This window comes from Humulus lupulus, chromosome 7 (assembly GCF_963169125.1).
Source record: "Humulus lupulus chromosome 7, drHumLupu1.1, whole genome shotgun sequence".
NCBI classification, from domain to species: domain Eukaryota; kingdom Viridiplantae; phylum Streptophyta; class Magnoliopsida; order Rosales; family Cannabaceae; genus Humulus; species Humulus lupulus.
In genome coordinates this window covers 115,963,712-115,985,840 of record NC_084799.1, presented here as the reverse complement: position 1 = coordinate 115,985,840, position 22,129 = coordinate 115,963,712, and the positions used below count along the sequence as shown (strand labels likewise).

At 42.7% G+C, this 22,129-nt stretch overlaps 1 non-coding gene across 1 annotated transcript; it reads right to left on the bottom strand.

Moving 5' to 3' along the window:
• Positions 1-1,738: 1,738 nt before the first annotated feature.
• On the bottom strand, positions 1,739-1,845 carry LOC133793102 (small nucleolar RNA R71). Its single transcript, XR_009874562.1, has one exon. It is a non-coding gene; the product is annotated as a small nucleolar RNA R71 (small nucleolar RNA).
• Between the last annotated feature and the right edge of the window lie 20,284 nt (positions 1,846-22,129).

Here is a 22,129-nt window from a genome sequence, read left to right as displayed (position 1 = left end):
CATGGCTCGAAATCTGGGTGTAACAAGTATCTTAATAATCTTTCCTTTTACCACTTATTTTAAAATCATTATTGGGTTATTTTCATTCTCTTAAATAGCTTTATTTTAAATCTTTTATTTTATATTCATTATACAAAAATCTCATCAATCTTTGGAGCTAGGTTAGAATTTATTAATTTTGGTTTAAAATAGTTTTCTTTTTTTATTTTAGACCACTCATTTGGGTTCGATCTCGTTCTTACACGAACACTGTATTCCATATACGATTCGTGTGCTTGCGGGTTATAAATATTTAAAACATACCTATTTTGGGTCCATCAAGTTTTTGGCGTCGTTGCCGAGGAGTTGCAAGAAAGGAAACGAAATTTATCTCAAGGTTAGTGAATTTTTCTACTAGTAGTTTTAATTTTTGCACTTAAAAAAACTATATATACAAAAATACAAAAAAATATATATTTATATAAAACAAAAAAAAAAGATAAAAAGAAAATTTGGGACGGTTCTACCACCCATAAAAAAATTACTTATATATTTATATTTATTGTTTTTTTTAGTTGACGGCACTTGTGCCTCCTATCAATCTATCTTTTTAATTTTTATAGTTGATGCCACTTGTGCCTCCTAATTTTGTTGCAATTTTGTTATAGTTTTTATTTCTTGTTTTTCTTTGTTAGTTGACGGCACTTGTGCCTCCTAACCTTTGTTGTAACTTTCTTTATTTATCTTGTTGTAGTTTTTATATTTGCAAGTTGCTAGTTGATGACAATTTTGCCTCCTAGTCTTTTATTTTATGTTTTAGTTGATGGCACTTGTGCCTCCTAATTTTTACCTTATTTTTGTTATGGTTGATGGCATGCTATGCCTCCCTACTCTTGCCTAATTTTTGATAGTCTTATTTAATTTTACCCTATTTTTCTTTGTCTTTTATCATATTTTAGTGTAATTGTGAAAAAAAACTTGAAAAAAAAAGAGAAACCTAAATCTTGTCCTTTCACCATAAGCCTTTTTTGCTTAAAGGAAATTTGAACAAAATTCTCAATCCACCTCTACTAATTAACCTCAGGGAGTTGTTAGTAGTGTGTGAGTAAGTGGAATCAAATAGGTCTGGGGGCAAGTAAACCATAAGAATTATATTGTTGTGAAATCTCTAAAAATTCTAAGTATGCTATGTGGTTGCAGTTTTAACTGATCTTCCACATCAGAAAATTGCTTGTTTTAGATTATCTCTGTTGCTTTGTGAAAATTGTATGCATCATTGGGAACGTAACTCTAAAAATCGATTAGTAAAAAGACGTATGTCTTCGTTTGAAATTGAAAGTGTTAGTAAAAATTTGAGCATCATGGAACCAATTGCTAATCCCGTTAATGACAATGTTGTGCCTGAAAAAACTTTGCTTGAATATTTTGCACCTATTTCATCTAATGCTCCTTCATGTATTGTTCTTCCAACCACTTCTGCTACCCATTTTGAGCTTAAACCATCAATCATTCAATTGTTGCCATCTTTTTATGGGTTAGATAGAGAAGATCCTTACATGCATGTCAAAGATTTCTTAGAAATTTGCTCAACATTTTTTCAAATTTTTTTGATGAGTCGGTCAAACTAAGATTGTTCCCTTTTTCATTAAAAGACAAATCAAAAACTTGGTTAAACTCTCTTCCCACGGGGTCTATAACTACATGGGATCAACTTTATAATAAATTCTTGCTGAATTTTTTTCCTATGTCTAAAACTGATAGTCTAAAGAGAGAAATCTCTGAGTTTTTTCAAAAAGATAATGAAGAGTTTTATGAATGTTGGGAAAGATTTAAAGATTTATTATTAAAATATCCTCATCATGGTTTTGAAAAATGGAGACTTGTAAAATATTTTTATGATGGTTTGACTGCCTCTAATCGTCAAATGATTCAATCTATGCATACTAGAAATTTTTTAAAATTTCAAGGACAAGAGGCTTGGGACGCCCTTGAAGATTTATCTGTCAATTCACAACAATTGAATTATTTTGATCCTAGGTCTAGGTCAACTAATTCACCAAAAATAGGAGGAAGGTATGAAGTAAAAGATGAATCAGAGTTAAGAACATCCTTAGACAAATTAGCGAGAAAAGTAGAAGTTTTAGCCATAAGCCAAACCATAAATTCCCCAATACAACCAAGAAAAGAGGTTTGTTCTATATGTTCTAGTCCTTGCCATAATGCCCAATTATGTCATTCCTACCAAGAAGCCTTTTCTGAGGAGGTCAATGCTCTTCATGCTTATGGGAAATCAAATGATAGCCCATTTTCATCCACCTACAATCCAAATTGGAGAAAACATCCAAACTTTTCATGGAGACAAAACCAACCTCAAATGAATCAAGGGCACCAATACAACACGCAAAACCAAACTCATGCCCCACAAAATCAACCATATACTCAACAAAGGAAACCTTCCTTAGAAGATACTTTACAACAATTTATGCAATCCACTCAACAAATCCTACAAAATCAGTCTCAATCAATTACCAAACTCGAGACACAAGTAGGACAACTCGCCACTGCTTTAGCTGATAGAGAAAAAGGAACATTCCTTAGTCAATCTATCCCTAATCCAAAAGGTCAATATGAGATTGGAAAGTCTAGTCATAATGGAGAAATCAAATTAATTTCAACTCTTAGGTCCGGAAAGAACATTGCAAAACCTGATTACATACTCGAGGTTGAAAAAGAAAAAGAAAAAGAAAAGAGTCAGCCTTCTAGTTCTAATGCTAATGAATCTTCAAACAAGGAAACTCCAATCCATCCTTTCATTCCAAAAGCCCCATTCCCACAAAGATTACTTCCAATTAAAAAAGGCGGCCAAAATAATGACATCTTAGAAATTTTTAAACAAGTTAGTATCAATATCCCTTCCTAAGATGCCATTAAACAAATTCATGCCTACTCTAAATTTTTAAAGGATCTTTGTATTGTTAAAAGAAACACTAATGTTCCTAAAAATTCATTTTTAACTGAACAAGCTAGTTTCATTATTCAATATAAGAGTCTTGTTAAATATAAAGATCCTGGGTGTCCCACAATTTCATGCATTATTGGTGATCATTTTATTAATAAGGCTTTACTTGATTTGGGTGCTAGTGTGAATTTATTGTCTTATTCTGTTTATAAGCAACTTGGTCTTGGTGAACTAAAACCTACTTCTATAACTCTTCAATTAGCCGATCGATTGGTGAAAATTCCTAGAGGCATTATCGATGATGTTTTGATAAAAGTTGATAAATTTTACTTTCCTGTTGACTTCATTGTTTGTGATACTCAACCTGTGGAAAATATGCATGCTCAAATTTCTATCATTTTAGGTACACCATTCTTAGCAACATCCAATGCAATCATTAATTGTCATAATGGTATTTTGAAATTATCTTTTGGAAATATGACTGTTGAATTGAATGTTTTTGTAACGCCCTGGATAGCCAAGACTGTTACACTGTGTGGTTATAAAGTGCTAGACTTGCTAATCAAGTCATTTAATTAAGAACGTGTTATTGAAACTATAAAGGAACTAAGGTTAAAAGGTTTTGGTCTCAAAAGTCACATTTTCATAAAGAAACATTTCCTGTTTGTACGGGATCCCAAAAATGTTAAGTTTGAAACTGTCTACAAAAGATTCAAGGACTAAATACAGTGTTAGCCATATTAAGGCAAAACAGACAATTAGGCAATCTCTGTCCTGATCCACTCCTCGGTCATGGCGACCAAACAGCTGGCTATGTACATTCCACCCCGCAACCCTCCATCTCAGGATTGGTCCAACTTTCCCTTGCCTTTACCTGCACCACGTAGCACCCGTGAGCCAAGGCCCAGCAAGAAAACACAACAATAAGGCATAAGCAATCAACAGACAATTCAGTATCTCATATTGCATCACATATTCTTAATCATATCAATATTCAGAATAGTCAAGTATTCAGCATACTAAACATATCAATTCACACCAAATCACATATGATAACTAGGGTTAGCGCCCTCAAGCCGCACCCTCCGGTATCCCACTGACTCCGGCCCGCTTAAACCGAGCTCAGTGAATATTAAGCTGTCCTCGGCTACCAGTGGCAAGCCGCGCCCTGTGCGCAAATATTGTGTACGGCACCCTTAGGCTGCTATCACATGTCCCATGGCATAATACCATCATTGACATAATACAAATATCGAGAGCACTTAGTCCCATCACAAACATATAACTGGGTGCAGTTTTCTTACCTTTCATTTCGCTAGCTTTGATCACTTGACTCCTGGAGCACGATCCCTCTCGAGCCCTAGCGCTCACCTAAGCATAACCATAGATCAAAGTCATCACCGAACCTCAAGTCCAAAACCTAGCCTCGGAACCAATCCCGAGCCCTCGGGAAGTCCTAGTTCCACCAAACAAGGTGGTGGAATCGAACCCCGAACCCTTGGTCAAAAACCCTTGTAAATAACCCTAAAATCCCTTTATGGAAACAGGGCAGCGCTACAACGCTCTTAAGAGGGCACTACAGCGCTACAAGCAAAAGAAAAATCCCCCAGGAAGCATGGCATAGTGCTACAACGCCCAAAGGCTAGCGCTGTAGCGCTAGTCACAGACAGGCAATACCTCAATTTTCCTTCCTGCGATTTCCTCGAACCAAACTCAACCAAAACTTCTCCAAACCTTCACCAAACTCAAAAACAAGCTTATGAACACATTCCACTCATCCCAAGCACCCCAAATACTCAAAACCCAAGCACATGCATCCCTAATCTCAAAATCCACCATAGCCACTTCTAGACCTCAAAACTCACCAGAAACCAGTCAAAACATCAAAGTTAAAAGCTCAGAATTTATACCTTTGATGGAAATTCGACCTCAAGTTGCCTCTAGACCTCCTTGGCTTGCTCTTCCTCAACCCTTGGCTCCAACTTCCCTAGAATTCCCCATCAACTCCGCTTAGACACCTTAGTTAAGAACCAAAATCAGAACTGAAGGAACTATAAAGTCTTACCTCAAGTATATGGCCTATCCTTGCTAAACCCTTGCCAAATCTTCAAGCTTAGCTCAGAAACCTTATGGCTTAGTTGACCTAGCTCTCCTCTGAATTTTTCTCCAAGAAGAATGAAGAGAAATGGTGAGAGAACCACAAACCGACTCTAGGAATCCACTCTGTTTTTCCTTCCTTTCTTTTTCTTTCTTTTCCTTCTTTTCTTTCTTTCCTCAGACTTCTCTATTATTATACAATTCCTACTAAGTATAAAGCCTTAACTTATCTATCTCTGAGAAGCCAATTGACCAAAATTCCCTCCCTATTAATTCTAAACCCTTTAATCCACTTAGGGGCATTATAGTCATTTTACCCAATTCCCGCTAATTCCTCGAGTGTCCCTAATATTTTCCGCTTACTTCCCAATACCTAATTAATCACCAATAATATTCCTCGATGTCAAAATAGACTCCAATATACTCACTAAATTCCCATTTATACCCCCAGGCTCACCCCGAGCCAGGTATAAATCCCCGCCATGACTTTTCCGCTAAACCGCTTACTAGGATCGTCTCGAGTCACAGATCACAGATATATCCACATAATAATGTGGTCTCAACAATTATCATATATATGTATACAGTTATGCCCATAATGGCCAAAATTACGATTATTCCCTTCTAACCTAGTCAGGGCCTACATGCATACTAATACACATAGTCATGCATCTCAAATATTCAAATAGTCATATAACATGCTTTAAATCATAATCATGCATTTTACTCATTAAAGTCACACATAATTCCCATTATGCCCTCCAGGCACACTAATCAAGGCCCTTAAGCCTTATTAGCGAATTTGGGTCGTTACAACTATCCCCTCCTAATGAGGATTTCGTCCTCGAAATTTACCTGAACAACTCGGGATACTGATCCCGCATCGCTGTCTCAAGCTTCCAGGTCGCCTCCTCGACCTTACTATTCCTCCACAACACTTTAACAAGAGGAATCATCTTATTCCGCAATACTTTATCTTTCCGATCCAAGATCTGAACCGGTTGCTCTTCATAAGCCAAATCTGTCTGTAACTCCAAGTCTTCATACCTTAACACATGAGTCACATCTGAGACGTACTTCCGAAGCATAGAAACATGGAATACGTCATGAATTCCTGACAACGATGGCGGGAAGGCTAACCTGTAAGCCACTTGACCAATCCTTTCCAAGATCTCAAATGGTCCAATGAATCTAGGGCTTAGCTTGCCCTTCTTTCCAAACCTCCTCACCCCTCGTAATGGTGAAACTCGGAGAAAGACGTGGTCCCCAACCTGGAACTCCACGTTCCTACGCTTAGGATCAGCATAACTTTTCTGTCTGCTTTGAGAAGCGGGCATTCTAGCCTGGATCTTCTCTATAGCTTCACTTGTCCTCTGAACCATATCTGGCCCCAAATATCTCCTCTCACCCATCTCATCCCAATGAATGGGTGATCTACACTTCCTCCCATACAACATCTCATAGGGAGCCACTCCAATCGTTGATTGATAACTATTGTTATACGAAAATTCAATCAACGGAAGATACTTACTCCATGAACCCTCAAAATCAATCACACATGCTTTGAGCATATCCTCTAATACCTGGATCGTCCTCTCAGACTGTCCGTCAGTCTGAGGATGAAAGGCTATACTGAACTTCAACTGAGTCCCCAAAGCTTTTTGCAAACCACCCCAAAACTCGGAAGTGAAAATAGGATCCCGGTCTGACACTATAGACTTAGGAACCCCATGGAGACATACGATCTCCCTCACATACAACTCAGCATACTGATCCACAGTGTATGTCGACCTCACTGGAAGAAAATGGGCTGACTTGGTGTATCTATCCACTATCACCCACACTGAGTCATGAAGTCCTACTGTCCTAGGTAAACCTCCCACAAAATCCATAGTAATATCCTCCCATTTCCATTCAGGAATACCCAAAGGCTGAAGCAACCCTGCTGGTCGCTGATGCTTAGCTTTCACCTGCTGACAGGTTAAGCATCTAGCAACGTACTTTACCACATCCTTCTTCATTCCGGGCCACCAATATAAAGTCTGTAGATCCTGATACATCTTCGTGGTACCCGGATGAAGTGAGTACGGCGTCGTATGAGACTCATCTAGTATCTCTTTTCTAATTCCTTCATCAACTGGAACACAAATTCGTCCCTGATACCAAAGCAAACCGACCTCAGAAACAGAATAGTCCTTAGCTACTCCCGCTAAGACATCCTCTCTAACCCTCTGTAACTGAGCATCTGCCAACTGCCCTTCTCTAATCCGCTCTAGCAGGGTCGACTGATATTGGCCATCTGGCCTACCACCAACTCTATCCCCGCTCTGACCATCTCATCCGCTAACTCCCTTGATATCTGAACAGAACTATACAGCTAACCTGGACCTCTGCGGCTCAATGCATCCGCCACCACATTGGCTTTTCCTGGATGGTAAAGAATGTCACAATCATAATCCTTTACCAACTCCAGCCAACGCCTCTGTCTCATGTTCAGGTCCTTTTGTGTAAAGAAATACTTCAGACTCTTATGGTCAGTGTATACCTCGCACTTCTCTCCATACAGATAGTGTCGCCAAATCTTCAGTGCGAATACCACCGCTGCTAACTCCAAATCATGGGTAGGATACCGCTGCTCATACTCCTTCAGTTACCGTGATGCATAAGCTATAACCTTCTCATTCTGTATCAACTCACAGCCTAAACCCAACCTCGATGCATCGCAGTAAACAACGAACTTCCCTTCCCCCGAAGGAAGACTCAACACTGGCACTGTAATAAGTTGTCGCTTAAGCTCTTGAAAACTGTCTTCACACTTATCTAACCAGATAAACTTCAGATTCTTCCGTGTCAATTTTGTCATCGGTGCTGCTATCTTCGAAAAGCCCTCCACAAACCGTCTGTAGTAACCTGCCAAACCAAGAAAACTCCGCACCTCCGAGGCGTTCCTTGGCCTCGGCCAATCCCTAACTGCCTCCACCTTAGATGGATCCACCTTAATCCCATCTGCACCTACGATATGTCCAAGGAATGTCACTTCGGGAAACCAAAATTCACACTTCTTAAACTTGGCGTACAACTGATGCTCCCTCAACCTCTGAAGAACCTGTCGAAGATGAAGCTCATGCTCTGCCTCTGAACTGGAATACACCAAGATGTCGTCGATGAAGACAATAACAAATTGATCTAGAAAATCCTTGAACACCCTATTCATTAGATCCATAAAGGCTGCTGGGGCATTGGTCAAACCAAAAGACATGACCAAGAACTCATAGTGCCCATACCGCGTTTGTAAGGCTGTCTTAGGTATGTCCTCATCCTTGATCCTCAGCTGGTGATAACCAAATCGAAGATCAATCTTTGAGAACACCGTCTTACCCTGCAGCTGATCGAACAAGTCATCAATCCTTGGTAGGGGATACTTATTCTTGATAGTCAACTTGTTCAACTCTCGGTAGTCGATGCACATTCTCAGAGTCATGTCCTTCTTCTTCACAAACAGAACTGGAGTGCCCCATGGCGAGTAGCTAGGTCTGATGAACCCTAAATCCAGAAGCTCCTGCAGCTGTATCTTTAATTCTTTCAATTCCGTCGGTGCCATCCTATATGGTGCCCTCGACACTGGCTTTATCCCTGACGCCAACTCAATAACAAACTGAATCTCTCTACGCGGCGGCAACCCAGGAAAATCCTCAGGAAACACATCCAAGAGCTCGCAAACCAACCTGGTCTCCTCTGGCCCTACTGGTGAAACTCTGGTGGTGTCCACCACACTAGCCAGAAAGCCCATACATCCGCCCTGTAACAAGTCTCTGGCTCTCAATGTAGATATCCTGGGTACGCGGGGTCGATGCATCGCTCCCACAAAAACAAAGGGATCCTCGCCCTCTGGCTCAAAAGTTACCATCTTCTTCCTGCAGTCAATGGTAGCTCCATATCATACCAGCCAATCTATACCTAGAATCATATCAAAGTCCTCCATACTCAATTCAATCAAGTCCACTGACAACTCCCTACCATCAACTATCACTGGCAGTGCTCTAATCCACCTCCTAGATACTACCAGTTCTCCTGTAGGCAAAATAGTCCCAAACCCTGAAGTACTATACTCACTAGGTATACACAGTCTATCAATCACTTTATCAGATACGAACAAATGCGTAGCACCAGAGTTTATCAAAACAGTAAAAGAAGTGCCAGAGCTAGAAAGCTGACCTATCACTATCGAGGGACTAGCCTCGGCCTCCGCCTGCGTCAGGGTGAACACTCGAGTTGGAGTTAAGCTGTCCACCTTCCCTGTATCTCCTTTCTTCACTATCGGACAGTCCTTCCTAAGGTGTCCCACCACCCCGCACACATAACAGGCCTTACCCCGACACTCGCCCGGATGGCGTCTCCTGCACCTCGTGCACTCCGGATAGGTCCTCCATGAATCACCGCCTCCCTGACGGCCACCCGGAGTACCCTGACCTCTCCTATCAGGGCTAGGAGCGATCGAAGCCTCAAGGGTCTTTCTCTTTAGATCACTGGGGCCTCCGCCCCTACCTGAACCAGAATATGGAGGCACCGCCCTGTGGCCCTCCCTCCTCACAGCACTCTCTCTCCATATCTTGTTCTCCACTTCCTCAACAGTAAGAGCCTTCTCCACAGCCTGGGCATAAGTTGTCCCTCCAGAAACTGTGGTAATTCTCACATCTCGGGCTATCATAGGATTCAGCCCTCTAATGAACCTGTCATGCCTAGCTACATCAGTAGGCACAAGATCTGGTGCAAACTTCGCAAGTCTGTCAATCTTCAAGGCATATTTTGTAACTGTCATACTGCCCTGAACCAGCCCCACAAACTCATTTATCTTTGCTGCCCTGATGGAAACATTATAATACTTCAGACTAAACAAATCCTTAAACCCTTTCCAAGTCAATGCAGTAACATCTCTGGTCTGTGATGCCACCTCCCACCAGATTCGGGCATCCTCCCTCAGCATATAAGTGGAACAGGCCACTCTGTCATGTCCTTCCACCCTCATGAAATCAAGAATGGTAGTAATCATAGTCATCCACTGTTCAACCTTCAGTGGATCTGGTCCCCCCTCAAAGATCGGGGGTTGCTGCTTCCTGAACTGCTCATACAACGGTTCCCACTTGTTCCCAACCTCAATTGGCTGCACTACCGGTGCCACTGCATGTGGCATAATAGGGGCAACACTCCCAGATGGAGCCTGCTGCCACAGAATTTGAATCTGTTCATCTTGACTCTGAAGCCGAGCCTACATGTCTGCCATTAACTGCTGCCAATTCTCAGGGACTGGCGGAGGGGTCTGGCCCTGATCATCATCTCTAGCCCAAGACCTGCCGGCTAGTCGCGTAGATTTTCTTGAATGCATAACTATTCAAGTCAATCTGCAATCAACGACTCGGCAATTAGGCTATGATGACAGGGTAATAATCCTTTTATGATCCATCACTGGAACTCCAATCACTCACAAGCAATCAAATATAGCAATTTATCCAGATATTCATTCACATGCACAACAATGCTAATAAGCACGCCTCAATAGCATCATGCAATAGTCAAGGGCCAGGCCCTATCAGTATCTCATGCTCCCTATTCATCAAACAGGTATCAACAATCATATCTCACTCAAATCATTTAAGCACATAGTCATGTATACACAATTACCAAACCCTGAGTTGAGCTTGTCTCTCGCGGTGAATGTACATATCCAGTCAGTCTTCAGGACCCATAAACCTAGGACGCTCTGATACCAAGTTGTAATGCCTTGGACAGCCAAGACCATTACACTGTGAGTTTATAAAGTGCTAGACTTGCTAATCAAGTCGTTTAATTAAGAGCGTGTTATTGAAACTATAAAGGAACTAGGGTTAAAATGATTTGGTCTCAAAAGTCACATTTTCATAAAGAAACATTTCCTGTTTGTACGGGATCCCAAAAATATTAAGTTTGAAACTGTCTACAAGAGATTCAAGGACTAAATACAGTGTTAGCCATATTAAGGCAAAACAGACAATTAGGCAATCTCTGTCCTGATCCACTCCTCGGTCATGGCGACCAAACAGCTGGCTATGTACATTCCACCCCGCAACCCTCCATCTCAGGATTGGTCCAACTTTCCCTTGCCTTTACCTGCACCACGTAGCACCCGTGAGCCAAGGCCCAGCAAGAAAACACAACAACAGAGCATAAGCAATCAACAGACAATTCAGTATCTCATATTGCATCACATATTCTTAATCATATCAATATTCAGAATAGTCAAGCATACTAAACATATCAATTCACACCAAATCACATATGATAACTAGGGTTAGCGCCCTCAGGCCGCACCCTCCGTTATCCCACTGACTCCGGCCCGCTTAAACCGAGCTCAGTGAATATTAAGCTGTCCTCGGCTACCAGTGGCCAAGCTGCGCCCTGTGCGCAAATATTGTGTACGGCACCCTTAGGTCGTTATCACATGTCCCATGGAATAATACCATCATTGACATAATACAAATATCAGGAGCACTTAGTCCCATCACAAACATATAACCGGGTGCAGTTTTCTTACCTTTCATTTCGCTAGCTTTGATCACTTGACTCCTGGAGCACGATCCCTCTCGAGCCCTAGCGCTCACCTAAGCACAACCATAGATCAAAGTCATCACCGAACCTCAAGTCCAAAACCTAGCCTCGGGACCAATCCCGAGCCGCTGGGAAGTCCTAGTTCCACCAAACAAGGTGGTGGAATCGAACCCCGAACCCTTGGTCAAAAACCCTTGTAAATAACCCTAAAATCCCTTTCTGGAAACAGGGCAGCGCTACAACGCTCTTAGGAGGGCGCTACAGCGCTACAAGCAGAAGCAAAATCCCCTAGGAAGCATGGCCTAGCGCTACAGCACCCAAAGGCTAGCGCTGTAGCGCTAGTCACAGACAGGCAATACCTCAATTTTCCTTCCTGCGATTTCCTCGAACCAAACTCAACCAAAACTTCTCCAAACCTTCACCAAACTCAAAAAAAAGCTTATTAAAACATTCCACTCATCTCAAGCACCCAAAATACTCAAAACCCAAGCACATGCATCCCTAATCTCAAAATCCACCATAGCCACTTCTAGACCTCAAAACTCACCAGAAACCAGTCAAAACATCAAAGTTAAAAGCTCAGAATTTATACCTTTGATGGAAATTCGACCTCAAGTTGCCTCTAGACCTCCTTGGCTTGCTCTTCCTCAACCCTTGGCTCCAACTTCCCTAGAATTCCCCATCAACTCAGCTTAGACACCTTAGTTAAGAACCAAAACCAGAACTGAAGGAACTATAAAGTCTTACCTCAAGTATATGGCCTATCCTTGCTAAACCCTTGCCAAATCTTCAAGCTTAGCTCAGAAACCTTATGGATTAGTTGACCTAGCTCTCCTCTGAATTTTTCTCCAAGAAGAATGAAGAGAAATGGTGAGAGAAACACAAACCGACTCTAGGAATGCACTCTGATTTTCCTTCCTTTCTTTTTCTTTCTTTTCCTTCTTTTCTTTCTTTCCTCAGACTTCTCTATTATTCTACAATTCCTACTAAGTATAAAGCCTTAACTTATCTATCTCTGAGAAGCCAATTGACCAAAATTCCCTCCCTATTAATTCTAAACCCTTTAATCCACTTAGGGGCATTATAGTCATTTTACCCAATTCCTGCTAATTCCTCGAGTGTCCCTAATATTTTCCGCTTACTTCCCAATACCTAATTAATCACCAATAATATTCCTCGATGTCAAAATAGACTCCAATATACTCACTAAATTCCCATTTATACCCCCAGGCTCACCCCGAGCCAGGTATAAATCCCCGCCATGACTTTTCCGCTAAACCGCTTACTAGGATCGTCTCGAGTCACAGATCACAGATATATCCACATAATAATGTGGTCTCAACAATTATCATATATATGTATACAATTATGCCCATAATGGCCAAAATTACGATTATGCCCTTCTAACCTAGTCAGGGCCTACATGCATACTAATACACATAGTCATGCATCTCAAATATTCAAATAGTCATATAACATGCTTTAAATCATAATCATGCATTTTACTCATTAAAGTCACACATAATTCCCATTATGCCCTCCAGGCACACTAATCAAGGCCATTAATCCTTATTAGCAAATTTGGGTCGTTACAGTTTTTATTATTGCTAAATCTGTTGAGTATGAGGAAGTGCATGAAGTTAACATGATAGATAGTATTTGTGAAAATGATGGAAATGACTTACTTGACTTTTGTGAAAAATACTTTGGTATGAACTTGCATGTTAACGATTCTAATGATGATGAGAATTCTTTGCTAGAGTCTATACCCTTAGATGAAACCAAAATTGAACCTTTTTCACCCTTAGATCATGTTCAATCAATTTTTGAGTCTCCAAAGTTAGACCTTAAACTTTTGCCAGAAGATTTAAAATATGCTTTTCTAGGAGATTCTAAAACCTTACTTGTTATCATATCATCCGCTTTAGATAAAGAACAAGAAGATAAATTGTTAGATGTCCTTAGAAAACATAAAGAAGCCATAGGTTGGACCATTGGAGACATTAAAGGAATTAGCCCATCCATATGTATGCATAGAATCCATCTAGAAGAGAATGCTAAAACCTCTCGGGAATGTCAAAGAAAGTTAAATCCAAATATGAAAGAAGTAGTTAGAGAAGAGGTCATAAAATTGTTAGACGTAGGTATCATTTACCCTAATTCTAATAGTCAATGGGTTAGTCCAGTTCAAGTTGTGCCTAAAAAGTCTGGGATCATAGTTGTTGAAAACGAGAAAAATGAATTAATCCCTACTAGAGTACAAACGGGGTGGAGAGTGTGCATAGACTATAGAAAGCTGAATAATGTTACTAGAAAAGACCATTTTCCATTACCCTTTTGTACACCCTGATTTTCCCACGGGTTGATTAGCGAGTTGACCTACGGCCTAATCATGACTACCACGTAGACATCCCCAAGACCAGAGCTGCCATCATAAGATCCTACCTCCTTAGCTCGAGGTAACCCAAGGGTTCGCCAAAATTTCTTAAGGACTGTCTGGACTTTGAAGGCTACAGGTCAAGGTAAGCTTCCAGCTTGTGGTACGAGCTAGAGTTGGAGCTGTGACATTCTGTAAAGTCAACCACGCAAGGTAAACGTGCATATATCAGACATCACGTGTCTGATATATCCCTGACTTCTCAGACACGCAACGTGAACGTGCGTATTCAGACACCCACGACTGGGTTGGGCCGTGCGGCCCATAATCCCCTTACCTATTGATTTGACCACACTTATGTGTCAGGCTTAGGAATTAATCATGAATGTCACAGAGTTGACATGATAGGTAAGAAGGTCACGGGATGACCTTCTTACCAACTCCCAGGTGCCTTCTCCAATAAATATGGAGACCCTCGGAGTTACAAAAGGTTGGATTCGATTATGTAAAAAATACCCTATAAAAGAATACCCAGTATATAGCAATAATACTGACTAGTGGAGTAGAAGGATTTTAACCTTTGAACCACCTAAAAAAACGTATTTTGTGTCACCATTCCATTTCCAAGATCATTCATCTATTTCGGTTCAACATAAGCACTAATCCCTTCCTCTTTCTTTTCTTAATTACCTGTTGGCGAAGAATCGCGTCAACAGTTTGGTGCTTTCATTGAGAGCAAGTTACACTGGTGCTGTCGCGAACATCCAACCATGGTGACTACTCGATCTAGACACGGTAACGAGACGGAACAACATGATGGGCAGGAGGCTCGTCATGTCGCCATCCCCGACGAACAAATTCCTGAAGTCCAACAGCGGCCAGGAAAACAGCCAGCGGGCCAAGATGACACTGGAAGTTCGGCGCCCCGGCCACCTAATCCAAACCCATGCTATTACACTGCGGTGGAGATGGAGAATGCTCAGCTGAGGAGCCAGCTAGCAATAGCTAATCAGCAGATCAAAGACGTTCTGGCCCGACTACCCCCTCTCACAACCGACGCTAACGTCGGAGAAAGGCAAGGCGAGGCTCCTAAGTCTCGCTGGGGTAATCGTTCCAGGCATAGCTGCTCGGACAGACTTCCGATAGCCAACTCCACTCCTTCATCGCACCGTCGAGAGGCAAACTTCAGAGAAATGCCTAGAGCCGGACAACAGCAGTACAGTCGTTCGGTCAGAACTTCAACTCCTAGCTCCCAGCTGGCCTCGAGTGCGCCCAAAAGAGCCCGAGGAAATTCCAGAAAGAGAACCGGGGAGGGCTCGCAGCATCAGCCCGTCCCCAACAGCCGTCCTGCGCCTCATCCTGATCACCAGGCGTGGGACCCGCAGGTTGGCAGGGCCGAGAGGCCCCCACCTAACCTCATCCGGCCTGACGGAACCAGGATCGCCTCTCCAGTTAGGCATCCTCCCTCTCCAATAAGATGTCCATCTCCTCCTCGGCCCGTTCGAGATATTCCGGCCTATGGAAGTAGCAGGAGAGACCCGCCTTCCGCAGGGCCCTCCCGACGAAGCAGGGCGCCGAGGGAAAGCCCAGATCCTCACCACCAAAGGCGGACTCCGAGCCTATCTAACAGGAGCTACTAGACCGGCAGTCGCCGGAGCGACCTCTCTGGCGAAGACCTGCGTCGGCATCTAAGTTCGGCACAAAGCCCTCAAGCCACCCAAGGGGGCGACCTGTTGATCCCAAAAGAGGGTGTTTTAATATTTAAACTCACAAGTGCACGAATCATTTCGGAATATAATTTCATGTAAGTACGAGGTCAAACCCATGGGAGTTGACTAACATCAAGAGAAACTATTTCAAACAAAGCAAGAATATTCTAACCTAGTTCCAAATATTTGATGAGATTTTGTTTTAGAGAAATAAAAGACAAGTAATAAAAATATTAATGATAAAAATGGTTTTCAAATGAGATATGTAAAATAAGATTATTAAGATTTTAGAATCCACAAAATGCAAGTTCAATAGTATTTATAAGTATATTGATTCCCAAGTTTTGATATAGTTGAAATAAATCACACTATATATTTTTTCAAAATATATTTTCTATTCAAGCACAAGTTACTCTTTCAAAAATGTAGGATTTTTCTTCACTTATATAAGATATAATCTCTAAGCATTAGTTGTGTTACAACCTAATGAAACTACAAACAATCAAAGAGATTATGTTTAGGAAAAATATGATACTTATGCTCTAAGAATTAGATGTGAACAATTTAATGAAAAACATTTAATCAAAGAATATCATATTTTTGCATAAAGAAGAACTAAGTGTAATATGCTTTAACAATCAACACTAGATGAAAAATGCATATCTTTGATAGAAAAATCCATAAACAATGTTGTCCAAATGGGAGATCAACATACAACAAAAAATACTATCTAGTTACATTTTGCTTCATCATCATCTTAATAACCTTTGAAAAAGATTAGAAGCTCATAACTAGATGAAAATTACAAAATAACATACTTGACATGCTCTTCAAAAGATGAAAATGGTAGAGAGAAAATAGTGAAAAGAAGAGAGAAAAATATGTGTAGAAGATGTTCAAAAGATGAAGAAGAAGAGCTCCCCAAATGGTCTTATGGGACTCTATTTATAGGCAAAATATGGAGATTAAATTAATCAAATTAAAATAAATAAATTGATTAATTTAATTGTGTTGGGAAGTGGTACGATAAATAGAGTAAGTGTAAGAGTATTGGAAAGATGAAATGTTTGCTTGGGTAAAAGATTAGTGAAAAGCTAGGGTAAAAAAATAAATTAGGAATGTTTATTTAGGTAAGAAAAATAGGGAAGAGTGAATTGATATTTGAGTGAAAAGAAGAAAAATATTGGGAAGAAAAATATGACTTTTTGGTCTTTTGGTGGCTATGTTGGCAGCTTGGCTGTCTTGGGGCGGTTTGGGCCATGGAGCATCTGGGCTTGTGGAGTTGGGAGATGATGGGCATTGGGCCTTGGCTGTGGCGTGGGCCCAGGAAGGAGATGGCAGATTGATGAACTTGTTGATGCTGGGGGTTGGTTGCTTCAGGGTGAGGTGCCAAGCGTGGGAAGCAGCTTGGACTTGGACGTTGATGGCTTTGAGGAGCTGCAGGACAGCTGGCGGCATTGGTGTGGCTCAAGGAGGCTTGGAGGCATGGGCCAGGCGGGCCTCTGATGGCTGGGCCTTCTTATGGCTTTTTAAAAATGCCATTATTTTCTTCCTTTCTTTCCTTAAAAATACCACAATTCTTTTATTTTTCTTTCTTTTCAAGAGCAAAAGTGTCATAAATTTCCCTACAAAATAAATATACAATAAATCATAATAATATTTTCAACCATAAAATAAATCAATTTAATTTTTTGAAAATATTAATTATAACTTAATTTATATTTAACATTTAATTTCAATAATACAACACATTTTTACCTCAAATTAAACAACAATAATTCAAATAATTAACTACAACATTTTACAACAAAATAGCTATAAAAACACACAAAAATATATAAAATCAAAATAAACCTAATAATTTCAAAATTACTTAAAAAGTTAATAAATCAATTAAAAACTCAAGAATTAAGCAACAATTAGCACATAAAAAGTGGTAAAATAACTCTATTTTGTAGAGTTATCATGACCTGCGAGATCGCCTTAACTCTCATAGAGAGAAGCCAGCAGGAGGCGACAGCCATGCTCGTTCAGGGGGGGCCCTGTCCGAAGTACGTAACGGCGGGAATGCCCCAAATAACCTATCTCAAGATAGGAGGGGCAATAACCCACCAAATATGTACAATGGATCCGGAGCTGTTGAATAGCCCCGGAATAACCAAGGAAATCAGGACCAAACCCTCGAGCCCCTGGCCCAGATGGAGGAGCTGATGAGGAAGCTCCTGTCGGAGAAAGAGAAAGATGAGTATGATTCGGGGGACGAGATGGAGCTCTTCGCCCCCAGCATAGCAGCAACGGCCTACCCACCTGGTTTCCGTATGCTGCACCTGTCTAAGTTCAATGGAAACGGAGACCTTGGAGTTAGTGCCAATAGAATTTTTGGAAAAACCAAGTATAGAAGAAGTCCGGATGGAGGTCGAGATGATCGACACTAGACCGACCTGGATGACCCCCATCCTTAAGTATCTCACCGAGGGAAAGCTACCTGAAGGGCGCAATGATGCGCGGTGAGTGTTGTATCAAGCTCCCAGGTATACGATAGTAGACGGGGTGCTATACCGACGTGGGCACTCCCTACCTCTCCTGCGATGTGTTCTTCCAGGCGAAGCAAAGGCCATCCTGCAGGAAGTGCATGAGGGTTATTGCGGAGATCACGCTGGGGGGCAAAGTTTGGCCCTAAAGGTCCTGAGGCAAGGATATTACTGGCCCACTCTGTCCAAGGATTCGATCTCTTATGTCAAAAAATGCGACAAGTGCCAGCGGTTCGCCTCAGTTGCCCGAGCTCCCCCAGTCGAGCTGAAGATGATCTCTTCCCCATGGCCGTTTGCGGTTTGGGGAATCGACTTAGTTGGCGCCCTCCCTACTGGAAAAAGCGGGGCCCGCTACGCCGTGGTGGCCATCGACTACTTTACGAAGTGGGCTGAGGCAGAACCTTTGGCAACGATAACTTCCAAAAAAGTCCTCGACTTCGTGGTTAAGAGCATTATCTGCCGATTCGGGCTGCCCAAGAAAATCGTTTCCGACAATGGGACTCAGTTCGACAGCGACCTGTTCACCGAGTTTTGCAAAAGGTACGGAATTGTGAAAAGTTTCTCCTCCGTGGCCTATCCTCAGGCGAATGGCCAGGTCGAGGCCGTCAACAAGACTCTGAAGGCGAGCCACAAGAAGAGACTAGACGAAGCAAAGGGGGTCTGGCCAGAACAGCTCCCCTAGGTTCTCTGGGCACACTGGACCTCGCATCGGACTCCTACGGGTCATACTCCTTTTTCCTTGACCTTTGGGAGTGAGGCAGTCCTCCCCGTAGAGATTAAGGTACTCTCGCATAGGGTCCAGTCATACAACCAGGATCGCAACCATGAGCTACTTTGCACTTCCTTAGACTTGATAGATGAAAGACGAGAAGATTCACAGCTCCAACTCGCACATTATTAGCAAAAAATCACTCGTTATTTCAACTCAAAAGTCAAAAGCGCGCCCTTAGCATTGGCGACCTGGTCCTCAGAAGAGTTTTCTTGGCTGGGAAGGATCCCAAGGATGGAGTATTGGGACCGAACTGGGAAGGACCATATCAAGTCATCGAGGTCATTAAAGAGGGAACTTATAAATTAGCTCGGCTTAATGGAGGGGTAGTCCCACGAACTTGGAACGCCATCCATTTGAAGAGATATTACCAGTGATTTCCTTGTAAGGCCTTAAAGGTCAATTTTTATGTATTGCGCAATGAGAATTAACTTTTTCATTTATGATTGTACATATTTACGAGTGTAAGCTTAAGTAACCATGAAAGACCCTTTCCCAGTTACTTGGGGGGCATATGGTGCCTGGATATAACCAGGTCGCCTTAAAAGGCTTAGAAGTTAATTCAAATCGATTGATCATTGGTCTTCTTAAAGAGCACGAGATATTGATGAAAATTAACGCGAACTAAGCTGTACCCTGGATATAACCAGGTCATAAAACTTAGAAGTTGACTTAAATCAATTGATTGTTGCTTTTCTTAAAGAGCACGAGATATTGATAAAAGTTAACACGAACTAAGTTTTCAAATTAAGTTCCTGGATATAACCAGGTCATAAAACTTAGAAGTTAACTTAAATCGATTGATTGTTGCTTTTCTTAAAGAGCACGAGATATTGATAAAAGTTAGCATGAACTAAGTTTTCAAATTAAGTTCCTGGATATAACCAGGTCATAAAACTTGGAAGTTAATTTAAGTCGATTGATTGTTGTTCTTACTAAAGAGCACGAGATATTGATAAAAATTAATGCGAACTAAGTTTTTTTCAAAATAGTAACTAAAGTGCGCAAAGACAAGGAAATAAGTCAATTAAAAATAAAATTGATATTTGGATTGTCTTGAGGTGAAAACACCTCGTGCAAAAGTTACACAAAAAATGTATAATAAGAATAAACGAGTAGGAGCAAAAAGGAAGGCCCTAAGCTCCGCTAGGCTGCCCCGTGGAGGTCGCCGTTTCGCCCTCCTGCTCAGCTGCGCCAGAGACTTCCCCGGCCTCTGAAGGTGCCTCTTTCTTGAGGCGAGCTTTGAATCCCTCCAGCAAGGGCTCCCAAACGTCCGTTGCCAAGAAGAAGAAGTCGTCGTCCGGGTTGTAGGCCCAACAGTTATAGAGCATGTCCTCTAGGGCAGTGCCGGAGGCCGCCTGCTCGGCTTCCAGGGCGGTTTTGGCCCCAGCCTTCGTAATATCTAGCTCCGCCCATGCAGCGGCGAAGGCGGCCTTGGCCTCCTCGGCCCCAGCCTTCGCAGCGTCTAGCTCCGCCCGCGCAGCAGCGAGGGCGGCCTTGGTTGCCTCGACTTCTCGAAGCTTGGGACAGGTTTCTTCCAGCTCGGCCTGCGTGGCCGCCAGGGCGTCCTTAACAACATGATGCTCGCCCCGCATATCTTCGAGCTAGGCCTTGGTCCTGGCTATGCTCCAATGGAGGGCAACGTCGCTCTGCGAAAACGAAGAGGCAACTGCCTTAGAAAGAAAAAAGAGAAGGGAGAAAGGAAAAACATGGTAAGGCATGATAATTAAAAACCATAAAGGTTGAGGTCAGCTTACCGTTAGGGCCATGCCCAGTGAATATTCCAGCACGCCCACCAGGCTCCTTGTTTCGATGGCCCTGAGCTCCTTCTCATTGAACTTGTAAATGTGGCTGACGGCGTAGTTCGCCGTCTTGTACACCGTCCCCCGGAAGGCCTCTGGAATCTTCTCCAGGTCCTGGGGGTCAACCGGGATACGCACCTTGGAGGTTGAACTTGCTGGAGTCCCGAGCTCCACCCCTGTGTCCCGGACGAAGGCCGGAGCTCGCGGAGGAGGTGGGGGCATGCTGCTCCCCCCTGCAGCAGGAGGAACAGTTCCCACGACCTGAGCGGCTGGGGGCTGCTCTTTCTCCTTGGCAGGAGACTTGGATGGGGTCCCATCGCCTTTCTTCAGTGTCCGGAGCTTCTTCATTTTGGGCGTAGTGGCCCCAGCTGAGGAGTTCCCCCCAATGAGCGCAGCCTGCAGACTTTGTCCCACGGACTGAGACATCTCTTCTGTCAAAACAAAGATATGGTTAGTACAGAAGTTAGCAGTCATACAAAAACAAAGGAAAGAAAAGAAAAAATGCAAAATTCAAGTATATTTATGTACTAAAGGGGAGTCCTACCCCCCGAGCTAGTGTAAGAGTCTACGGTTACGACCATCGACCCCAGAGCTTCTTCAGGGGAATCTAAAACAATCACTTCTCGAGCTGGCGCGGGTTCTGGATCTGAGGCCGGCTCAAGACTAGACTCTTCTACATATTGCCTAAGTCTTGGAGCTACGACACCCCTCCGGAGTGATGGCCATGACCGAAGGTTGGTCCCATACTCCTCAAATAGGATCGACCTAAAGGCTAGGGTGTTATCTACGACTACGGTACCCCTAGGGCGGCTATCTTGGTAATCCAGCACGAGCTGGTCGACACAGTGGAGCAGGGTTGTATCCAGGTCCGGATCACGTCGGTGGCGTTGGACGATCTATTTGGGATTATACCTAGCTAGCCGGGGGTCAGCAGTAGCCCTATCTAAATTCCTAAACATATAAGGGTTACCTTGGCCAGAAGGACCCGCGGCTGCTCCAAACCGGATCCTCTCCTCGTCCATTCTTTGGGCGGCCTTTAGCGCCCCTTTCCTCGTCCTTACGAGTGGCACTTCGTCCTCCTCGTCCTCCTCATTATCATCCCCCGCGACCTCCTCCACAATGATAAGTCTGGTATCGCGAGCTCGGGGAAGCGCCCTGAGCCTCCTTAGGTTCAGAGTCTGACCTGGGAGGATCAGCTTACAGGCCACCATCGTCTCGTCTATCACGAGCTGATGATAGTCCTTTTCACTGGGGGGCAAGCCCGCCAGTGTCTCGTACTGGGCGCCGAGGGTCACATATTTCTCTATCCTCGCGAAGATAGCTG